The sequence below is a fragment of the Engystomops pustulosus genome, chromosome 2 (assembly GCF_040894005.1).
Source record: "Engystomops pustulosus chromosome 2, aEngPut4.maternal, whole genome shotgun sequence".
Classification (NCBI taxonomy): Eukaryota; Metazoa; Chordata; class Amphibia; order Anura; family Leptodactylidae; genus Engystomops; species Engystomops pustulosus.
This window is the reverse complement of record NC_092412.1, coordinates 73,690,262-73,714,596: the sequence shown is the minus strand read 5'-3', so window position 1 is coordinate 73,714,596 and position 24,335 is coordinate 73,690,262.

The following is a 24,335-nucleotide window of genomic DNA, read 5'->3' as shown; positions in this document are numbered from 1 at the left end:
TATAAGGTTATATATGTTCTCATACAGTAAGGTGAATTTGAAGGCACATTTCTGTGAATATTTCTATTTTGGTGGTAAGCAGGTGGACTTTTGCAAGGCCCATTCAGATTAATGGGAGAGTTGCATACATTTATGCAACAATTTGGTTGTCTTTCTACCATTGGTTTCCTGAGCCTTTACATTCCAATGATTGTGCGGGAACTACTTGCTTCTCGCTGGTGACATAGCCATGGTGCGGCCTCTCAGGTTGAGAAATCCTGAAATTCTCATGCACTGTAAGATTTTTTTATATTGTCCAATTATCACAATCTGAAATGCTAAAAACTAACAAGTATCACAAACATCTTGTGGATAAATTAATTTTTCTACCTAGTTTGTGAATACATAAAAACTTATTTTGACACTATTGATCAAAAAATCATCTTCGTATGATATCCGAAAGCATTATTTCAAACATAAATTAAATGCCCTTACACTCAAGACTATTTTAAATAAGGTGCAACACTTTACTGATCTGCCGCAAGAAAGAATATTCCGTATATCTCTAACATATATGAATGTAACTGACTCAATGCAACATGTCTAAAACTTCACATCAAGAAATGCACAGTTATCCAACTTAATTAAGTAGATGTGCATTGACTATACAAGAAGCAAATAATACAATATAAAACCTAAATTTTATTTGGCAGCTCTGAAAACAATTAAAGTATGGACCCATACGATTAAGCATACTTAATTTAAGGGCTGTTACAATACACACTAAGGCTTATTTACTAAGGGTTTGCGGATCACACTTTTCGTCAGATATTTATTATTTGCGCCACAGTGACAGGTATTTAAAGGGAACCTGTCACCAGGAGACCCATTTTTAGCACTCCCCCAGTCCCCACAGAGTATAGTACATATACTGCCAAAGTGTTTTTGTATTAAAAATTGGTTTTACAGAAAAAAAAGATATGTTATATTGTACCTTTCATTAGCATGTGCTGTGTGACTAGGCAGTTGCCTTTTGGGAGGAGCTGGAAAGGAGCAGTTTCCCCCCACCCTTGGGATTCAGCTACTCTATGAGACCTTTTCAAATATATTAAAACACCCATCACTGGGCTTAGCGACGCCCCCTGCTCCTCTACAGCCAATCCCGAGTGTTGGGAGTTATTCATATATTTGAAAAGGTCACATGTTTCCCAAGGGTGGGGGGGGGGGAAACTGCTCCTTTCCAGTCCCCCCCAATTGGCAACTGGCCAGTCACACAGCAGGTGCTAATGAAAGGTACAATATAACATATCTTTTTTTCTGTAAAACCTATTTTTTATACAAAAACACTTTGGCAGTGTATGTACTATGCTCTGTGGGGACTGGGGGAGTTCTAAAAATGGCTCTCCTGGGCTTTAACTGGGGATTGTGACGCATTATGTTGGATTGTGGTGCAGCCGCGGGGGCCGGCCGCTGGACGATCCAACTGATTCGGACTGAGCGCTGGATTTAAGATTCAATTTGTGTTTCAAGATAATGCACTTACATACACCAGGAAGAAGAAGGTGAACTCCGACAGACCTCAGCGGGGAAGTGACACATGCAGGTAATCGGGTGCACCATAGCGATAGACAGTGGTGCAAGATGCCAGGAGCCCCTCCATACCACCTCATATATTTATCCAAACTTACAACTTACAAATGTCTCTATACATACATTGGTGTACATGAAGAAAATGCGCCCTTTTGCCATGACAGTGGGCTTACTCCTGATGTATGGACTTAATTTTGTTTTTCTGTGTGTGATATTCCAATCTTTGTTTAATATTTTATATATGTCATTACATTGCTTATTATATGTGGTAATTAGTCTTAACGTGTCCTGATGATGTTTTGGTTTGAGTATTGTTGTCACAGTCACAGCCTTGAAATTGTTTTTTTCGAGTATCCTCTTGCCTGTAGATGTTCTGTGATTTATTTTGCATATGGTTTAGAAACTTCCATAATGCTGCATTTGGGTTCAGTCTCAAGGATTGGCACACCCGGAATCCATTTTATTAGATGTTTGGACTAGAAGCTGGCATAATGGATAAAACTATTTTCCTTCAAAAAGTTCTTGCAACCTTGTCTCCCTGTAGTATTCATTTTAGGTCCAAAAATTCCACCATATTGTTTGAAATCTGTAGAGTAAATAAGATGTTAAATGGATTTAATTCTGCTATAAAGTTTGCACAATCATGCTCAGATGAATTACATAGGAAGACAATGTTATATAAAAACTTTTTGGCCTAGAAAGGGGCACAACACACTCCATTGTGGTTCCTGATGTCCACTGCTTATAGGTTCCATTACATAGGAAAAAATGGTCCAGGACAAATCCTGAATAATTCCAAAATAAATGAGTCATATTCTGTACCCGAATGACTGAACATCCAAAGCGGCATTGAGTCCCAACTGTATGAATCAAACTTGACAACCAGTAGTTAAAGAAATAAATCCAGATATTTGCAGGCATTTTCATTAAGGCCCGCTATGCCCTCCATTATAGGCCTACCAGGAGAATTGTCGATGGACTTTTGCACTTTTGGGACTACATAGAAGATCGGAATCACAGGCTGTTCAGTTTTTTAGGTTTTTTTATCTAGTTTTTATTCCATAGTAATAAGCTGCATCAATAAGGTGATGTTTGTCTTAAAGATGTCCGTTAATCTAAATGTAAGTCCATATAAAACTGTTAGTTCTGTAATTGTCTTTTAGCCTTTTCCACATACTGTTTCACATGCCACAATTTAACTTCAGCAGAGTGCAATGACCACCATCAATTTAAAATTCATCAAGTGTTTCAGTTGGTGATTTTTTTTTTAATTACATAAAATATTAAATATTTTACATTGTGAAAGAACAGAATCCATTTTGTCTATATGTTCTCCATTTTGTCTTTACACTGCCTATGTTGTCAGCAAACTACATCTGTTCATAAAGCCACTTAGTGCCTCAGAGGTTACCATATAAGTACACATCCTGTCCAATGGAAAGGAATTTGATGCATGCTCAATGAATTTAATTTGTTCCCAAATAAGAACTCTCTGTTATGTAAATAAAGGGGGATTTGTCTTACTAGACACATGTGTGTGTGACTGATTCTCCGAGCAGCTTGTACTACACAACAATTTGGACCCAGATCATATCAGAGATATTTCTCTAACAACATGTACCGTATATACTTGTGTATAAGCCGAGTTTTTCAGCACAAAAAATGTGCTGAAAAACCTCGCCTCGGCTTATACACGAGTCAATGATAAAAATAAATAAATTAATACTCACCCTCCGGTGTCCCCGATGTTCCTTGCGACTCCTGGCAGCTCCCGACAGATGACGTCATCAGCGGCACAGCGCGGCATCACAGTGTGCGACGGCCAGCGCGATCTCCCGGCCAGTGAAGAGTGAAGAAGCCGCCGGGAGCCGCGATGGGGATTGGAAGCCGCCGGGAGCCGCAACGAACATCGGGACAACGGAGGGTGAGTATTAAGTTTATTTCTTTATCTGTATACTAATAGGGGCTGCTGTATACTACTGAGGGCAGACTGTATACTGATGGGGGCAGGCTGTATACTACTGGGGACAAGCTGTATACTACTGGGGGCTGTGCTGTGTACTACTGGGGGCAGGCTGTATACTACTGGGGGCAGGCTTTATACTACTGGGGGCAGGCTGTATACTACTGGGGGTAAGCTGTATACTACTGGGGGCAAGCTGTATACTACTGGGGGCAGGCTGTATACTGCAAGGGGACAAGCTGTATACTACTGGGGGCAGGCTGTATACTACTGGGTGCAGGCTGTATACTACGGGGGGCAAGCTGTATACTACTGGGGGCAAGCTGTATACTACTGGGGGCAGGCTGTATACTGTAAGGGGACAAGCTGTATACTACTGGGGGCAGGCTGTATACTACTGGGGGGCAGGCTGTATACTACTGGGGGCAAGCTGTATACTACTGGGGGCTGGCTGTATACTACATGGGGGCTGGTTGGCTGTATACTACATGGGGGCTGGATGTATACTACACCCTCGGCTTATACTTGAGTCAATAGGTTTTCCCAGTTTTCGATGGTAAAATTAGGGGTCTCGGCTTATACTCGGGTCGGCTTATACTCGAGTATATACGGTAAGTTTTGAAAGAACATTCGTTAAGGCCAGATTACAGTATATATTAATTTACCAGTGCAACAACAGAAACTACAGTATTTATGGCTAAGATACTATACTAAGAAGTCAAAGTGATTTATATGAGATGCACTTGGAACTGTGGTAAAATACACAGCAATATAATTGGGAACTGCAGTAGAATTTTAAAAATAGGTCATAAAACTGCAAGAAACTTAAAGGGATAGTTCCAGAAAACTGACCATGGTCAAACAGGTGCATGGTTCACAGGAAGTAATTGGATATTATTAGCCATGCACCTGTGTGATGTGTGACATCCAGGGTTGGTGTAAGGGGGAAGCAAGCTGGGCATTTGCGCAGGCCATCTTTCCTAAAGGGCCACCTCTACATGTGGACTTTTGTGGGCAGATGATGTATTGCTCTTTTAATACCCATTGGTTAAATGCCCAGGTGAAGATGCTCATCATCTACCTGTCTAATTATCTATCTCCTATAATGTGTCTATCTCCTATCTAATCATTTATCTATTTAGCTTTTTGTCTATATATCTATATAAATCTCATATATAGCTATCTATATATAATTTACTTTATATTTAGGCATCTATAAATCTATCATCTATTTATAAATCTATATTATCTATAACATCTTTCATCTTTATCTTCTGTTATCAATCTAGCTCTCATCTGTCTATCTCCTATAAAATTCTCCTGCAGTCACATACTACAGATTTATAACCACAGGAAGCTTTGTATAGAAGGTCATCAAGCAGAGATCTAGAAAACCATGTGGAATTGATGCAGAAAGTATATTGGAAGATTGTATAACTTTTATTATAAAGGCCCGACTTAAGGACGACCCCTAGTTAAAGACAGACCCCTCTGCCTGCTGTGATCTCTGCATACTTTTCTTTATTCCCAGACTGCAATGATCAGCTGTAAGGTGTCTGTAATGAAGCTTTATCGATAATCCTTGGTCCCATTACAGCCAAAAATTTTAAACCTCCAATTGTCACTAGGGCAAAAAAATTTTTGTCTGGAACTTCAATTATAAAATATACAGTTTCGACTTGCATACAAATTCAACTTAAGAACAAACCTATGGAACCTATCTTGTACATAACCCCGGGACTGCCTGTACAAGTAATAACATGTATTTGGTGAAATGGAAGAACCCCTGAAAAGGCTTTAATGACTTGGACATTTTAGCAAATTTTTGTACAAATTGGTTTAAGGGTCATAACTTCTATTTTTTGTGTGCTCCCTTAAATGTTTACATGGCATTATTTTCCTGACACATGGGGCTAGTTGAAACTTAATTTTAAAGGATTTTTCTGTTATTTTTACAAAAAGTGGAGAAAATCAGTTTTTATTTTTCAGATACTTTCAAATTAACGCAAAATGTCCATTATAAATTAATTCCCTGGTACATGCTTCTCATTTTGCCTTCTCCCTACGGCCTCTGACTGCTTCTAGTGGCTGGAGGCCGGATCGTGCTTCTGTGATCAACATCAAAAGACGTTGCTGCAGACCTGCAACACCTGCTGTCAAAAGATTGTGGATGGTCAGGATTAAGTTAAAGTCTATGGACACCTTTGTGCAATGGAAATCAATATGGTTTTAAGGATTCAGCTAAAGTCTATGGACACCTTTGTGCAATGGAAATCAATATGGTTTTAAGTTTGTGTAGCTTTTTTGTGGTGCCCAATTCATCCTCAGAGCAGGGCCCTCACTCATATGGAATATGATGGTGCAATATAGGTATAGATTATTATTCGTATTAATTAACTGCAAACACTGAGTAATAGGCAACTCTTCAATTTCAAATATTTTTCACTGATTAAATGAAGGTGCCTTTTTATGAATATAATTAACAATATCAGTATCATCCAAACCCTTTTCTCAGACCAGTCTAAGTATGAAAGGTATAGAACAATATTTATCAATAGATTGATGGCAGACACGCTAATGATGTCCATGTCTGTTCATATTCTTATTACAGGGGCTAAGTGACCCCCCATCTAGTAATCTCAAAGTGAGGACTGAGTGGATTGATGCCACTATATTGATATTCTGTTTAATCATACTTCTTCCACTGTCTCAGATCCTACTCCTATGCTTTTATGGTTAACATCTCACTATTAAAGCTGACGTCTCTAAATGTTTCACCAGCCTCTATCAATAGATGAATCACAGGAGGTGCACTCTCTAACATACAATGATGAATTTTACACTTGATAGTGATGGAACAATTCCAGAGCCCTACAGGTGAACTTTGCATCTATGATCTGCAGCGGTGAGAGGCACCACTGGCCCCTGCTCTAAGTAGTACCTAAACCTACTCATACATGAAACTGGTTCATTGAAATCAATACGTGTTTGAGAAAAAAAAACTGTCTGTACTATGATAGAATCCAAGTACTATCAATTTTGCATGCATGTGTTTCAAGGAAGTAGCTAGAAACTGAGAAAATTGAATGAGAAAATCTGACACTATGATGATGACTCTAGGACAAAAATGGATGTCTGGATAGTGCTAGGGCTGAATATTAGCAAATGTCTACAACCAAACCACACAATTTGAAACTTGGTACATGTTTCACTGGCTGATGTGTAGTCTGTGTTAGCGAAGGGAATGGAAGAGAAGCATTAGCCTTTTTTTTTATCAAGCTAACATACTAATAAATATCTTCTCATATGAGATAGACATGATGGAACAACTCTACTCCTCTCAAAACTTGGCATCAGGATCTGAATGATCCCAATTGTTATGTTAGAGTCTCTTATATGTTTTATTATATTCATAAGAAGGATTTGCCGCATCGTGACATAGTACTACTGTCAGGGCTGTGAGTCTGTGGACCGTCTGGACCACCGCGGGAGATGGTACTAGCCGACACCTGGGACTGGAGTCTAAGTGGCACCCGGTGTTCACCAGAGCCCACCGCAAAGCAGAATGGTCTTGCTGCCGCAGGGTAACATCGGGTCATTCCACAGGTGCGGCTAGCATGCGGTGGCAGCTAAGGTAGTAATGCAGGAGACAGTCTGTACCCGGGGAGACAGCGGGAGAGCAGCACAGGAAGCCACACTAGGACTCACATCAGGAATCGTGGGTGCTGCCACACGGATCAGGAACACAGCAACGGACTGGCACACGGATCAGGAACACAGCAACGGACTGGCACATGGATCAGGACACACAGGAACGCAGGATACAAAGGAACGCAAGATATACAGGAGGGCCCATTAAAGCTTTGCGAGCCAGTGCGTGCGCGACCTTGGAGGCAGTGACGCGCCTACCGAACCAAGGGAGCCACAGAGACCGCCGCTGGAGCCAGGAGAGGTGAGTTCAGCTGGGCTCGGGGGAACACAGAGGAACACGGATGGACCCACGATCCGAGACAGGGATCGCGGGAGCACCAGTGACAACTACGGCCAGCTTCTGGCATAGCCTGCTGAACAGTGCCAGTGGCGATATCTACCAGTGTTGGCTGTAAATTATAGACGACACCCGCCGCTAGCATTTGCAATTGGCGATCTCCCCAATCGCAGCTGTTAATCCCTTACATGCCACGGTCGCATGCAAGGGTCTTCTGCACTAGAATGCTCCCCGCGGCCATGAGGTCTGTCAGTGCCCCAGGGCTGTATGCTCCTCTCCGGGAGCCAGATCCTGCCTCCTAGCAGGGACTGCCTTTAACACACTGAGCATGCACAGCATGTTACATTACATAGTGTAATACATCTGTATTACACTGTGTTATACACTCACCGGCCACTTTATTAGGTACACCATGCTAGTAACGGGTTGGACCCCTTTTTGCCTTCAGAACTGCCACAATTCTTCGTGGCATAGATACAACAAGGTGCTGGAAGCATTCCTCAGAGATTTTGGTCCATATTGACATGATGGCATCACACAGTTGTCGCAGATTTGTCGGCTGCACATCCATGATGCGAATCTCCCGTTCCACCACATCCCAAAGATGCTCTATGGGATTGAGATCTGGTGACTGTGGAGGCCATTTGAGTACAGTGAACTCATTGTCATATTCAAGAAACCAGTCTGAGATGATTCCAGCTTTATGACATGGCGCATTATCCTGCTGAAAGTAGCCATCAGGTGTTGGGTACATTGTGGTCATAAACGGATGGACATGGTCAGCAACAATACTCAGGTAGGCTGTGGCGTTGCAACCATGCTCAATTGGTACCAAGGGGCCCAAAGAGTGCCAAGAAAATATTCCCCACACCATGACACCACCACCACCAGCCTGAACCGTTGATACAAGGCAGGATGGATCCATGCTTTCATGTTGTTGACGCCAAATTCTGACCCTCCCATCTGAATGTCGCAGCAGAAATCGAGACTCATCAGACCAGGCAACGTTTTTCCAATCTTCTACTGTCCAATTTCGATGAGCTTGTACAAATTGTAGCCTCAGTTTCCTGTTCTTAGCTGAAAGGAGTGGCACCCAGTGTGGTCTTCTGCTGCTGTAGCCCATCTGCCTCAATGTTCGACGTACTGTGCGTTCAGAGATGCTCTTCTGCCTACCTTGGTTGTAACGGGTGGCGATTTGAGTCACTGTTGCCTTTCTATCAGCTCGAACCAGTCTGCCCATTCTCCTCTGACCTCTGGCATCAACAAGGCATTTCCGCCCGCAGAACTGCCGCTCACTGGATGTTTTTTCTTTTACGGACCATTCTCTGTAAACCCTAGAGATGGTTGTGCGTGAAAATCCCAGTAGATCAGCAGTTTCTGAAATACTCAGACCAGCCCTTCTGGCACCAACAACCATGCCACATTCAAAGGCTCTCAAATCACTTTTCTTCCCCATACTGAATGCGCCAAAAAAAAAAATTTGCACCAAAATACACATAAATGTGCTGGATAATGTGGAAATATTAGGCCACTCGCGCAAAAAAAATTGAGAAGTCAGGATAGTCGGAAACATCTGTTCTTTCTGGCACAAACTCATTACAAATGATCCACAACAATTCTCCACCCAAAAAAAATTCCTGGCATTTTTTTGGCACAGATAAGATAATACATATGCCCCTATGTGTTGAAAAAGTAGAACACCAGTCTTAAAATTCTCCCTGCCGGGGGTACTGCGCCTATATTCATTAAGAGGTTCAGGCCTCTTAATGAATATGGGTGCAAACTCTGCCAGTTCCAATCTTTAGACCAGATAGGAGCTGGCAGAGTTCTTTTCTATAGTCTCTGCTGGTTTTCTGGCAGATGCTATAGTAAATGTGCCATGATAAATCTCCCCTATTGTCTTTATTTGCTTAGTGTCGCAAGGGGTTAATAGTACTTGGATTGGCTTATAAATCTTTTTTATATTATATTTTATGTATTTATACTATGTCACTTTAGTTTTAATAGAATATAATATTATTAAGCACTGCTTTTATCCACTTAGGCAGCATAGAATAGACAAGTGACTTTCTTTTGAGTTTGTATCTCCTCTTGATATCATACATTGTCAGGGGACAGCAGGTTAAATTATAGCAGTGTAAGTATTTACGCAAACCAAGTCATCTACATTTAATTCCAAAACTCTCCGTTGCTATAGAGGTTTATTTTCCTTACCAATTTTACGATACAATGAACGTAAAGCAAGATGAAGTCTTGATACAGTTCTATGTGAAGACTCAGAGATTGGTTGATAGATTTTCTTTAAGCTGTGCAATCTGTTAAACTTCACATCTTCTTGTAAGTAATGCTACCAATTAAATGTCCTCAAGTCAACACATGCTGCCGTTTGATGTTGACAGCTGATTTCAGAGAGAATTGGCTACTTTCAAATATGTTCCAGAGAGTCTGTGGTAGCATCAGACACATTATATTGGGAGGAAGTTATCCGCATACAAGTTTAAAGAGTCTCTTTTAATGTATTGCCAAATCAAAATATCTGAGTATACTGAGGGATTTTTACCAAACTAATAGCTCATAGCTTAGTGGTTAAAAAAAAAAAGAATGACAGCAGTGACTTGATCTTGATAATAAAATATAGTACAGCAGTTATGTTCATCTTGAAAAATAAAATATAGTATAGCAGTGGCAGCACCTCTAACCTTCACAAAGCCATCGAGGGTCACAGTGTTGGAGCGAATTGAGACCACAACTTTACTGTCCTCTACTCGATAAATTATGTGATTATGGAAAAGAAGACCCGGCATTGGACTGGAACTTGATCGCTAGTATGAGATTCACTTAACACAAGCCCTGGTGCAGGATAGGATATGTGTTTGTCACATTAGTCCTACTAACCCAACAACACAGCCATTTATACAGAACGTTATTCATAGAACAACAGCCTTGGACTCCACAATACTAAATCCCAAGAAAAATCCTACCACTTGGATCCTCAGCCCTTTTACATTTTTGGCTTTCCTGTTTTTTACTTCTTTTCTCCCATATACCATAATAGTTTTTCATGTTCACAGAAATGTATGTCAGCTTGTTTTCTTAAGCACAGAGGGGTTCATGTCACGCAGGGGGTCACGCTGCTCACTCTTGTCCGACTGTGCGCCTTTTTTCGGGGATTACACGGCTTGCACAGGCATTTAACAAGTGTCTGCACTGGGATTTTGGTTCTTGCAATCCTTTTTTGGTGCATCAGCGCTGGTTTCCATGCGACACAAATTGGGGGTGTGTGCCATCGGACAATCCGACTGATTCCAACCCAGAGCGGTAGTTAACTTTTCGAATTGTGTCACAAGCCCAAACACTTAGATGCACCACTTAAGAGATGATGAACTCAGACCTGAGAGACCTGAGAGGGGAAGCAAAACATGCAGGATATTGGGCGCACAATCTTAGGGAATATTCCATATAATGTAGTAAGAAGCTGGACAAAAAATCCAAATATGTTGAAGAACTTAGCTGCAACATTTTCTTGCAAGAAAAGTTTTTATTATGTTTAAAAATTCCTAAAAGCCTCTTTAAAAAATCAGTAAAGCCACACTCTAATAATTTTTTTATACTTTGGTGAACGTTGGTTATTTATCATATGAAGGTAACCAGAGCCGCCTGAAAGTGCCAGATATATACTTGGAAATAATACACTGGCTCTGGGATAGAATTTCGCTATAAAGTGTCCCAATTCTTGACAGTAGCTATAGGTAATGCGCAGGCATGTGGCAAGAAAACCGTGTGCTGGCCACTCTGCGGCTAGAGAATGGCTAAATTTTTCATTTATAACAGTATGGGAGTGTGCAACTTATTGACCATCATTTATAATTTTTTCTATGGAAGGATAACTGCAAAAAATGCATTTGGACTTTTGGATGTTCTGTTTCCACTGCAGTAATTAATTATTTTTATATTTTGATAGATCTCATATTTTGGGATGGGTATTTTCATTCGGAATCTGCTATAATTTATGGTTTATAGTACTATCCATCTCATATGAAAAAGTGACACCTTAATGGCAGCCAAGCCTCTTGTGCGCGGTTTGCAATCGCGCCCCCTCTGCACCCCTTCAACCTCTGCCCATGATTATAACATTACGGGTATTGTTTTGTGCCCCTTTTATAAGCCAGCAGGGTGTTAGAAGCAGGTGTCTTACTTTCACAGGATATGTTTCCATTGCAAATTACAAATAACAGCTTGTATTGTTGTATTCTAGAGGGAATTGGGCCATTTTAAAGGTTTCTTAGTGTTATTATTACCGCTGCAAGATAAACTAACCAAAAAACACAGTTAAGAAGAAAGTAAGTCATACTGGGATAATAAGCTTGGCATAGGGTGAATAATTACAAAATTAATAACCATTGCACTAAAATGTGTTATTTAAAATTGACAGACTGTGTTTACCAGTTGGCATTCAAATTATCTTAACAAATTACAAAACAAACTGTATAAATAATATGATAATTGTACATTGGACTTGATTTTGGAGGGCAGTCTAATAGTAATAAGATTATTCAGACAATATATTTTTGTGGTAGACTCACTAGCTTGTAAAATGTTAGAAAAAGTGGGAAAAAACTAAGCGCAAAATGTTATTAAATAATTTACATAATTAATTAAGTATTCTGGCATGCTATAAATAAATTGTGTTGCTGGCTTTCAAACACTGCATTTGGAATTACTACAGCAATTGGCTGTCTCCAAAATTGGACAATATTGGACACAATAACATTTTTAACATGTTTGATTGCAGAACAGCATGTTAAATGTGATTTTGTAAGAGTTGGAGTTTAGACACATATTCTTGGAACATTTAAGTTTATAGCAGAACCACCATTAGGAATTTGAGGGCCTCTGACTGACAAATTATTATTTTTTTGGTCCATTATCCCTGAATTTTGAAATAAATGGACAGGACCACTAAATATGGTACAGATTTGCTACTTGCACAGCCTCTTCAGAAAAGTTTAGAATAGTCTGAATATGTTTTAGCCAGGTTTGCTGGGAATATGTACCTGGAGATAAGTAACTAGGGATAAGTACCTTCTTATCTGAATTTAACCCCTTACAGACGTGCACTGTAATAGTACGGCACACGTCTGGTGTGGGTACATGGAGAGGGCTCACTAGCTGAGCCCTCTCCATAGCCGGTTAGTTTTTGTTGCATATTGCAGCAAAGACTACCGGTAACACCCGCGTTCAGTGCTAGCGTTTCCATCTTGGTGATGATCGTTGCTCCACGTAACGTCATTGTTTTAACACTTTCATTACAATGTGCTGATCGCAGGAGGAAGGAAGGAAGGAGGAGGAAAATCCGCATATACTGCCATACTGTATTTTGCAATTCCGTCTATTAACAATATCTTGCTTTTACTTTCAATATGTTTCATGACATCATGGCTGTGATGTATTTCCTAACTGGAGAATGAGGCTTTGCTTGTGGACATATAAGAAACATGCCACACTTTGTGCATCATTCACTGTTTTTATATCTTCTTAACCTGACAAAGGCACTGGTACAGTGCGGAAACGCATTGTTTGCTATCTCATCATTGCAATACCATAAATAAAAATGTGAGAATTATGACGATGTGCTGCTGAAGTGGATTACTTCTGCCTGCACAAATCATATTATGTTGTAAATGGAAGCCTTGGAGTAAGCTTTAATTGGTTTGACATCAATTTCCCTTCTTATATTTCAAAATGTGGTGTAGTGTTAGAATAAGTTTAAGATGATTGATAGCCCTGTGCTGTAAAAAGATCGTGGTCTCCCAATGGTCTAGAGTTTTTAATCTTATGTTAAAGGGAACCTGTCACCAGAAGGCTGAATTTCACTAGTGACAAATTCCAATAGGCACTGCTAAGTGCATTCCATACCTGTTATAGTAAGACCTAAGTTGCCTTCTATTCGTGTACTATGCTCTTTTAAAGTTTACCTGTCTCCCTGCGAAAAGGTCCAGCTCAAGTCGCGGGGGTTACATCATTTTAAATCGCAACGTTCGTTGGGTAACTAGCATAGGACTCCACTTGGCCCCGGCTCATCAATATTCAATTCTTTCCCTTCCCACATCCATCCTGTGCCCAACCCTCCCTTTCTGATGTTGGTTCACCGCATAGAAAATCTTGCACCAGTTCACATCCAACAGCCAAGCATCTCACTGTGCAGGCACAAGGGTGTATGGCTCACCGCACAGTCTGTGCGGTCACCCGACGTCAAGAAGAGATTTGAAATAAAGGCCTCCCCCCGGGACTTGAGCAGGACCTGTTAGCAGGGTACAGGGTAAATTTTAAAAGAGCATAGTGCATGAACGGAAGGTAACTAAGATGTGATTATAACAGGTATGGAATGTACTTGCGGTGCCTAGTGAAATCTGTCACCAATGAAATTCAGCCTTCATCTGGGTTCTTCACAGTGAAATCCCACCTCTGAACTTGGGGCCTGGGGCCCTCTTCTATCTCAGACCATGAACAGAGCTCCAGTCCTGGCCCCTAAGCAGCATCCCACTATCCCCAGCCCCCACTTCCTAATGGTGGATCTGTTATTAACTATTTCAATATTTAATATTTATAGCAATCTGAGAAGTCCTGTACAACATAAATTTTTGGTGGTTTGCATATAGCATATAAATCTTGAAAAATGGAGCAGTTATTTTCCGTTCTATTTTTGTGAATTTCTACACTTGTCTAAGCAGGCCCAAACAAATACTCGGTGATTCTCAACTTTAGCGGATTTGTTTTTCCTCCATATATTTGTTGTTATTGTTTACACTTCATTGCACTAACTCTAATAGCAGACATCTGACTCTGTTACTTGTCTTTACTCAAATCAGAGACAAATCCAAGCAGCACATTTTATTATAGGGATGATGTGCTGCATGTCTGCTCATGTAACTGCAAGGCAACTATTTTCATGCTTTTATTTTACTGCTAAGTGCACATTTGTCTATCAGAACAAAGGTAATTTAGGAAAACAGTTTGTGTTATCTCAAGGCTAACATTGTTACAAAGCTGGTGTCATCATACATAGTACACAAAGTACTAAAGGTGTCAAAATAATAAAAGTCTGTTTTCTCTGTTGTAATTCAATTCACTCTAGACCACTGGAAAGTGTCATACATTTCCAGGAATTTTGTGTTTATTCTGACAAGATGATGAATAATGTTTGCATTTTTAATCCAGACACAATAGTAAAATGCATCATTTGTTCTCCCAATTTTATCACTAACAGTGTTGTCACATAATACACTGGGAAGATACAGAGACAATAGAACTGCTCATAAACACAACCTATATATAAACTAATCCAGTTGCCACAACAAAGAAAAGACAAAATGTGATTGGCCAATGCAAATGGTAAATAAATTAAAGCTCATAGAAAACTCTCAACAAACATTTTTTTACAAGAGCTTTCAAAGAATGTTCAGCATCCAATTAAAAATGTAATATTCTTGATTTCATATCGCATGTAAAACTAATATCTTACATATTTCAGGTCTGACTAGCCGTAACCATATCCAGCTTAAAAGAAATCTGCCAACAGGTAGATCCAGCAGTGTGATTGGAGTTATATGTTTATCCAGTGCTCTGCCCCTATCGTTTAATTAGAAAATGAACTTTTTATGTTCATGAAGTTAAAGTGCTTCAAGTGGTAGCCCTTGGAAGCACTTCTGACCCATCTCTCTGCTCAATTTCAACTCCCTTTCCGGCCCCCTTCAGCCAGAAATATCTGGGCAGCACAGAGCTGATACTTTGTGCTGCCATGAGATTTCTTGCAAAAGGAGCAAGTAGGCAGTTTATAAGTGCTTTGAGGGCATTCATTAGCCAGAGCCCCCTGTAGTTTGGAAAGGCCCTGGAGAACCCCCAGAAACATTTGTTAAAGTTAATATTTTAGCTAAACACAGGATAACAGCTCCAAATAAACATATATTTCTAATCATGCTGCAGAAATCTACCCAGCTACCTTAATGGGTAATAGACTTCCCTTAGTAGATTTCCTTTAATCAGTCTATGCTTAAGGGTAGGTATACCTGAAATGCATAAGCTGTCTGCATGTAACATATTTTATATTGGATATAAATTAAAATAATATTACAATTTAGAGTGGGTTCTGAATGTTTTTGGAAAGGTTTTAGATCCACCAGTAAAGATTACTCAAGTACCAAACCAGTAATTACTGAAATAGTTAATAGTAATGGTGTCTTTTGGAGTAGAATTGATTATCATAGTAGTGGTCTTTCAGCTGCACTTGCTACTCCCTTACTTCCTTCCGGTCGTAGCCGACCATGGCAAATAACATTGCTGCCAATGGAACTTCCATCTTTGATGGCCGTTCCCTGCCCCCGTGACATCATCGGAGGCTGCCAAATCAGCCTTCAGTCTCACAGAGACTCATAGCTATTAGAGATCATCAGTAAAATTGCTATATACTGCAATACAGTAGTATTTCAGTTTACAGTATGAGTAATCAAACCCTACAGGGTTTAAGTACCTTAGAGGGTCTGAAATAATAGTAAAAAAATATATAAAAAAGAAGTAAAAGTTTAAATAACCCCCCCTTTTCCTAGATCACATATAAAAATCATAAACATCACTGCGTCCCAAAATGCCTGTTGTATCAAAATATAAAAAATATTATACCTGGCCTTGAACACTGTAATGGAAAAAACGCCCAAATGTCCAAATCACCATTTTTCCATACATGAATATTGGAACAGAAAACTGTTATAGAAAACTTATACGGTTATCCCAAATTGATATAAGTTAAAAATACCAGTGCATACCACAAAAAAATTACACCTTGTATAGGTCTATACACCAAACTATGAAAAAGTTATTGGCCTTATTTATTATTTGATATCCTTGTGATCATATCAACCCAAAGAATAAGGAGGAAATTTGGAGCACAGAGCAAAACCCATAAAAACAGAGCCCACAAAGAAAACGCTGCATTTGTGTTTTTTTGTCAATTTCACGGCACTTGGAATTTTTTTCCAGTTTTCCAGTACATTACATGGAATATTAAATGATGGCACTAAAACAATTTGTCCCGCAGATGAAAAGCCCATATACATCTCTGTAAACATAAAAATAAAAAAGTTATCACTTTTGGAATGAGGGAGTAAAAAACAGATATGCAAAAGCGAAAGTCCTGTAAGGGTTAAAATACAAGCTTCATTACTACATCATTATTGTGCTGTCACATCATTCTGTATCCAACACTGACAAAAAGAATAACGAGGATGAAGAAGTGCTAGGAAAAAAATAATTCTTTTATATTTTTTGGGTGGAGGCACAAAATAAAAAAAATATTTTTTTTAAATTATATTTAATAGTTAAATATTATAAATAACAGTATATTTAAAAACACTATAGCTGTATTTGCCAGGGGGATTGTTATTTTACTATAGCAGGAAGCAAAATATATTACAATTTGTTATATTATATTTATTAGATTATAATTTATCAATTTTTGGAGGGCAATATTTATACAAATTAGTCATGAGTGTACCTATTAAAATAATGATTTTGAATAATGAACCCGTACCCGGTTCTCCACTCGATCGTGGGTGGTAACTCATTAAATGCCACTGGGTAAAATGCAATTAATGCTTTGGTAGTTGATGTGAACTATTACTTTTACATTCATGCAATATTTGTTTAAAAAATAACTCCAGCTATGGACACATACATTGTCATTCTAAAACAAAGATGTAATATGTAAATATATAAAAATTATGGTAATATGTTGCAAGAAAACATTTTCTCAGTACAACTAGCAAGTCAATAGAAATGCAAACACCCATGCCTGACGTATCCATATTCATGTTCTTACAAGGCAGCACCTTTGTTTTACAATCCAAATTAGAAAATTAAATATAATGATTCACAAATCCATATTTCAAGATGCATTCCATCATATCCATATGTCATTTGTAGAGGTCTATTCATCTGAAGCCAAATATTTGTATAGCAATAAGCTCTTATAGCTCTACATGAATGTCTGTCACAAGCAACATGATTTGTATTCTCTAATCTAGTCTCCAGTTTAGCATTTTCTTAAAGACTGAAATAATAACATCATATTAATTAAAGGCATACCATATTGTGATAGAATGATATATAAAATGTTTTGCTTTTTGCAAAGCACATTTATTCTCACAATAAAAAAAATCTGCTAGCTTGTGTTGAGTAAGTATCCACTAGATCTAGTTTGACCAAAATGCTATGTAGGTCAAGCCCTTTCCTAAATCCAATTATTGCAGTCCAGCCTAAAATGAAGGGAATGGTGCATTTGTGACCTTTGCTCTATAATCCTTAACGTTATTCTGAAGAGAATCAGCATTACTTTCTTGGGCAAAAAATAAATAAATAAATATATATATATATATATATATATATATATATATATATACAGTATATTATGTTTCATAGCACCCCTGTACTTTCTCTACAATTTCATTCACAAATATTTCTAAATCTATATTATTGAGCACAGGTATTGAGATAATCCACTACCTCCTTAGTGTCATATATCGATGCTCAGTTTACAGTATGATTATTGCACATGCAGTGACTGTGTTTCATGTGTAAAGGGCAACAAGTGGATGGACAGAGACAATTCACAATTCAAGATGATATATGAACTGATCTTAAGCTTGAATTTAGGCCTTCAGAATAATCAGTATTCTCCAAAGTTTTGTCCCTAGTCTATAACAAGGATGCTCCATAAACGCAATCCAAACTACAGCTACTCCAGGTACAACTACAAAACCACTCACCGCTAATATTAGCTGCCAAACTGTGCTATTACAAAAGTCTCAAAGGACTGTCCAGAGCTGACTATGGGAAATTGATGTTATGTTTGAGCCACCAGATTTTAGTATGTGGCTCACTAACTGTGCTGCAAAGATCAATCACACCACGCTTTTATCCCCCATCCATTCTCCCACATCTGTGGGCAACATGAGACAAGATCTCCCAATATTCATTTTAGCACCTACAAGGATAAGCTTCCAGTCTCTCCACTGCAGTGTAACCAGGAATCCTTCTGGGACATGGCAGCACATGCAGGAATAGGAATGGAGGGTTAACAATCAGGGTACATGTGGAGTAGTAGAACATACAGAAATCCAAATATCAAGAATACGGCAAACACTAATATAGAAGTCAATTGTCACTTTTTTGAAAATATGCCATTGCTGCAGGGGAGATGCACCCCACGACTAGGCAACGTGCCATTTCGCACAACATACACCTTCTAAAGCCTCAGTAATCATAGTGCATAAAATTTAGGCCTGTATATAACACAAAAAGACATACACAATACAATATATGTTTTCACAAAACATTATATACAAAGTGTACTCACATGTAAAAATAACCACTGCTCCTTCACTGAGCTCACAATCTGGTGAGCTGACATCAGTGACAGATGGAGGAGCTGTATAAAACTGGGGGCTGAGAGCTGAGGAGTCTACAGCACTGATAAGTCACATGTTGTTTTTTTAAATGCATACAAACAAAAGTCCAACCCCTAGGACTGCACAGAGGATTCTGTCAGGGTGCAAAGTAAGTTATAACACACAATTAAATTGTAATGCAAATGCTTAGAAAAGGCAGAAAGGCATATTTGCAGTGCGGGTGTAATGGGCTTCTGTAACCTGTCTTTAAATCTTTAAGTAAAAAGGCCAGCAACCACTGATGGACCTACACACAGATAACAATACAAACATTAGATAACAATACAAACCAGACTGTGACATAATGTACACAAAACACTATAACAACCAGCAACATCTACATATGTTGAAGTGCCCTAAGGTACTACTCTGATCCTTAATTCTGCATACCATGACTACATCTTGCTCAACATATTAAAAAAAGGAACTCACTCCCATGCATCTGTATACATGGCATTATAATGGGACTTGACTGTGTGTTTTGAGTGTGTTATGTATGAAATAACTATGAGATCTAATATTGGTAACATGGTTTTGATTTTTTTTTCCAGTTTAACAATTTGATCTCATTATAGCTTAATTCCTAATTCATTTTAGTATATTATGTCTTTTTCCTTTCATTCTTAGATGCATCATTTTCTGTACTATTATTTTACCAGCTTTGTGGATTGCTTCTATTTCTGTTTCAGTAATATAAAGCCATGGAAACCTTCACCCCTTGTCAGTTTCAGTCATCACTTTGCCCTTTGCTATCAATGTTTTGGGAACATGATTTGTAACCTGATACATTTTGAATGATAGTGACACTCTGACAAGTGTCTGTTATTAAAGTAGATGTATCTTCATATGTCTTGTCCCTAAGTTAGGAAATACCACAGTATTGCTTTTTTTTTTTAGCTATGACATCTATAGCTTATTTTGTAGCCCTCTGTAAAAAAGAAACCATTCCGATTCCAAATACCTTCATACAAATTTATTTCAAGGAAATATTATTTAATCATTTCAAATCAATATGCAATATTTGTTAGTAACATTATCTTATATATGTTTTTTGCCATTTCTACTAAATTAATTAAAATGAAATGAAATATGAAAGCTGATTTCATGATGTGCTATAATAGAGAATTATCCCATTGGCCAAGTCATTTTCATAAATTCACAAAGATCATTGACTTTTATTATATTGTTTGAATTATTATATAATTCTAGGTACATTTGCCAGTCTTTATGAAAAGCAATGGTAGTACAATAAGGTCAACTAGGAATTATAGTTAAAAATTAGCCCCCAAAAATATGAGTGTTTAATATACTCTAAAATGGCAAATCTCACCAGTTCAGTCATAAGCAAACAACTCCATGCATTTATTTTCCGAGCTTTTTCAATGACATATGATCTTTGATTTCTTCTGTAATATGAAAAGGTTACAGTACAGATGTCTATCCCCTTAATTAACAGGGATTTGGTTAAGAGCGGAAACTCATTGAATCTATTTTGCACAAAGACAGTGATGTGAAAATATATTTTCCCCCCTCATAATTTCTTAATATTTTGGATGTTTGTCACACTTTGATCACAAAACAATTTTAAATATTGTAAAAACATAATACAAGCAAACACAAAATGCAGTTTTTCAATTAAGTCTTTATTATTAAAGTGTAACTGTAAAGTTATAATGATTTTACCAAATTATTTTATGTGATTCCCCCTTTAAAAACAAGAAGAATGATGCCTACTTTGTGCTGCTTATCCTTATCTTATGTCATTTTCTGTATTCGAAAGTGTTCAACAAATGTGGGCGGAGACTAGTGTCTGTCTTTCTATGCCCTCAAGCTGAGGCCAGTTAGCTTGCCCACACATCCCATGATGCCTTTTGTTCTTTCTCAAAATAATTTAGCATTAAATCTATTTAGATTCCCACTGAATTAAGATTCCACTGAACACTGCACAGTGCACAAACTGGATGTATGTGGGCAGCTTCCATCACATGGAAAAGCATAGAGCATGTAATAAGTGGAAGAAATCATAAGTTAACCAGTTACATGAGGTCTATAACCTGTGCTGTGTTAGCACTAAGGATTAATAGCATATCTGCACAGTGCAGAAAGTGCTGATGACATGGTGGTGGAGGAGATCAGCATGAGGTGCAGAGATAGAGACAGAGAAAGTTTGGTAGAATCACAGACTGATATGGAGGGGCTGATAGGGAACAGGGGAGATGTTGTATCTCATTATTATGTGCAAATGCATCTGTATGCACAGTCTTGGAACACATCCAGCCCTGCTATAACCTCCTCCTCTGTGAGCAGGGAGCAGCAGCCCCTCCCCTCCCATGAAACTGACAGATAAACAAACTACGGACTCAGAGGGCTTATCAGTGCAGGGAGAGGAAGCAGCCATTGCAGCACTGCGATAACAAATATGTTTTACATCCCAAGAGCTATTGATTTGTGAAAAAAAAACCTTTACGGTTACTTTTTAAGTAAGAATTAATCAAAACCTAAAGGGCCCTGTGTGTAAAAGTTATTGCTCCCTCCCTTTAAAACATAAATTAACTGTGTTTTCTAACTTCTTTGGGAAGCTAAGATCAATTTCCCTAGCCTCCCCAAGGCCTGATTGCTTCTACAACTGTTCTTAAGCAAGGATACACTTAAATAAGGCTGGCCTGACAAAGTGAAGTAAACTAAAAGATCCTCAGAAGATCAACATCATGGGGAGATTCAAATAAGTTCAGGAACAAATATGAAAGTTATTGAAATTTATCAGTCTGGCAAAGTTTATAAAGACACCTGTAAAGCTTTGGGACACAAGAGAACCCAAAGGGCTTATGCACACTGCACAAGTTTCCATGGCATGCATGAGCTTGGGTTCTATTCTAGTCCAAGTGTATGGATCAGGTATTCTTTTTCTATTGGCGTTGCATTGTCCAATTATGTGAGAGAGAACCAATTTAAGAATTTAAAGAAGAATTGTCTCTAAAATCACTGTGTAAACAAATGCACTGTTGAAAAATTAAGATGTGACTATTATTTTCTATAGGATGAGCTTGAGAGCAATAGACATACTAAAATTGAGCAAAGGAAATCTTTGCAAGTTGCAAACTGAGGAAAGCACAGTTAGAATCAGTAAAGAAGACATTGCAGTTAGAGCCAAATGTGCACTTGGTTATGTGACTTACACGTAACTAATGAAGTAAAGAAATGAAGGAGCAGAACTACAGTTTTAAAAACAGGCACTGCTAAGAAGTATGTGGCCCTGGAGAAAGTCCTGGAATCAGATTTGGAAATCACAAAAGACTTTGTAATCAGAAAAAGCAGTTACTATGGAGGAAGATAAAAAGAAATGTTACAAAGAAAAGGATGTTGTGCTACATATTGTATCATGTGATCTAAATAATGAGAGCTTTTAGAAAACTCTCACTGACGAAAAAGAGACTGGTGTTCCAAAAATTGGTAAGAAGACAACAATTAACCTCTTTCTGACTCATTTCTTTTTTTTCACCTTCAAAAATCTTTTTTATTTTCCCATTACTTTTTTGTGTGGAAAATTATAATTTCTCATGGCGGTATGTTTTCCCCATTACGTACACTGGAAAGCTGGAAAAAAAATTCCAAATGCAGTGAAATTGACAAAACAATGTATTTGGCAGCTAATAGCAGGCTCTTTCACAAATCCTGTTATGGCAACCAAGTAACCCTGGTTAAGGGTTCTGGCAACCATAGAAATCGCTGGTGGCTCCCTATGATGTCACAGATTGTGGCCATTAGGCTCTGTCACTTGAGTGTTTGATGTGTTTGCCACTGTGTAAACACCCACTACTGTTGTCTGCATAATGCTGTCAGCCTGATCCATATAGTCTTAACTGGCATGTGACATTTTTCTCACTGCTCCAGGTCACCCATTTGACGTTATCTTTTGTGTCTCTCTAATCCCTGCCCAACCACACTGACAGAGACTGGTAGAAGGGAGAATAAGGGAACAGGACATGTGAGTGCTCTGCTGCTGCAGCTACTCCCAATCAACAGAGCTCAGAAATGTAAAGAAAGAAGCACAAAGGGTCTGCACACAGTACAAAAATAAGTAGCAAAACTAATGAATCACAGATTACATTCAGGAATTATCCACAAGATACATGGACAACTATAAAATAGTAGAGAATCCATCTAACTGAAGAGGAACATAATCATTACATGTCTGTGTGAACAAATACAGAGAAACCAGAGGATGCGTATAGTGGAAATGAATAAAAAAGGTAAATTTATTGAAAAAAACACATCTAACACCATTCAATATACAGGACAATAATAAAAACACTTAAAAATACACCTGTAAGGTATATGCAACTGCCTAGGGCCAAGAAGCATCCATGGGCCCTACAACCCTACTTCCAAACTACCTAAACAATAATGACAAATTGTGCAAAAGACACAATGATAGTGATAATGAAGCAAAATAGAACAAGGGCAGTAGTAGTTATTATTGTCTTGTATATTGTATGGTGTTAGATGTGTTTTTTCAATACATTTACCCTTTGTATTCATTGTCCACTATACATATCCTCTGGTTTCTCTGTGTTTGTTCATATTGTATTTGAATGTATTTGGGACCTTACTTGATTTGGTAGTGCCCGTCTTCTTCTTTAGTTTTACATGTCTTGTCCCAGTGTCATTCACCCCATAAGTGGTGAGTTGAGGAGGAAGAAATCTAAAGGTGTACATACAGGGACCAAACCCTTGCCAACTCCAGAGGAAGAGCCCAAGACAAGGCAGTACAGTAAACAGAAGGACTTTGTACCAGTTGGAGAAAGATGGTGGTTTGTTGACTGAAGATAAAATTATAGTAGGTATTTCAGCAAGATGGTGATCCCAAACACAAAGCCAAGGAAACTTGTTTCGGTATAAGTTCACATGTTAGGTTTGCCACTGTAGCATATTGAAAATTGCATTATTTTAGTTCATGATAAAGTCCAACAGTAGCTATTTGTATGCCTCATTACTTGCTCTCAGCTATTTCTATGATGTAGTGTGTCCATATATGCTGCATTTACATTCCTAAACAAATTTGGCTTAGATTAATTGTTTATGCATCTGTATTACGGATACTACAGTATATTTGGAGCAGACATATGATTTAAAGTTTTTAAGGTGCATTTTTATAAACTATCCAAACACTTTAGTGACCTCTGCTGCGTCTCTCCATAAAAAGACCAAGAAGGTATTTTGCACAATGTCTATATTGATTTTCAAGTTGCCTCTCTACTGTAGTTCTTATTTTTTCACATTTCTTTATACAGAAATAACATTTGTAGACTATACTGAA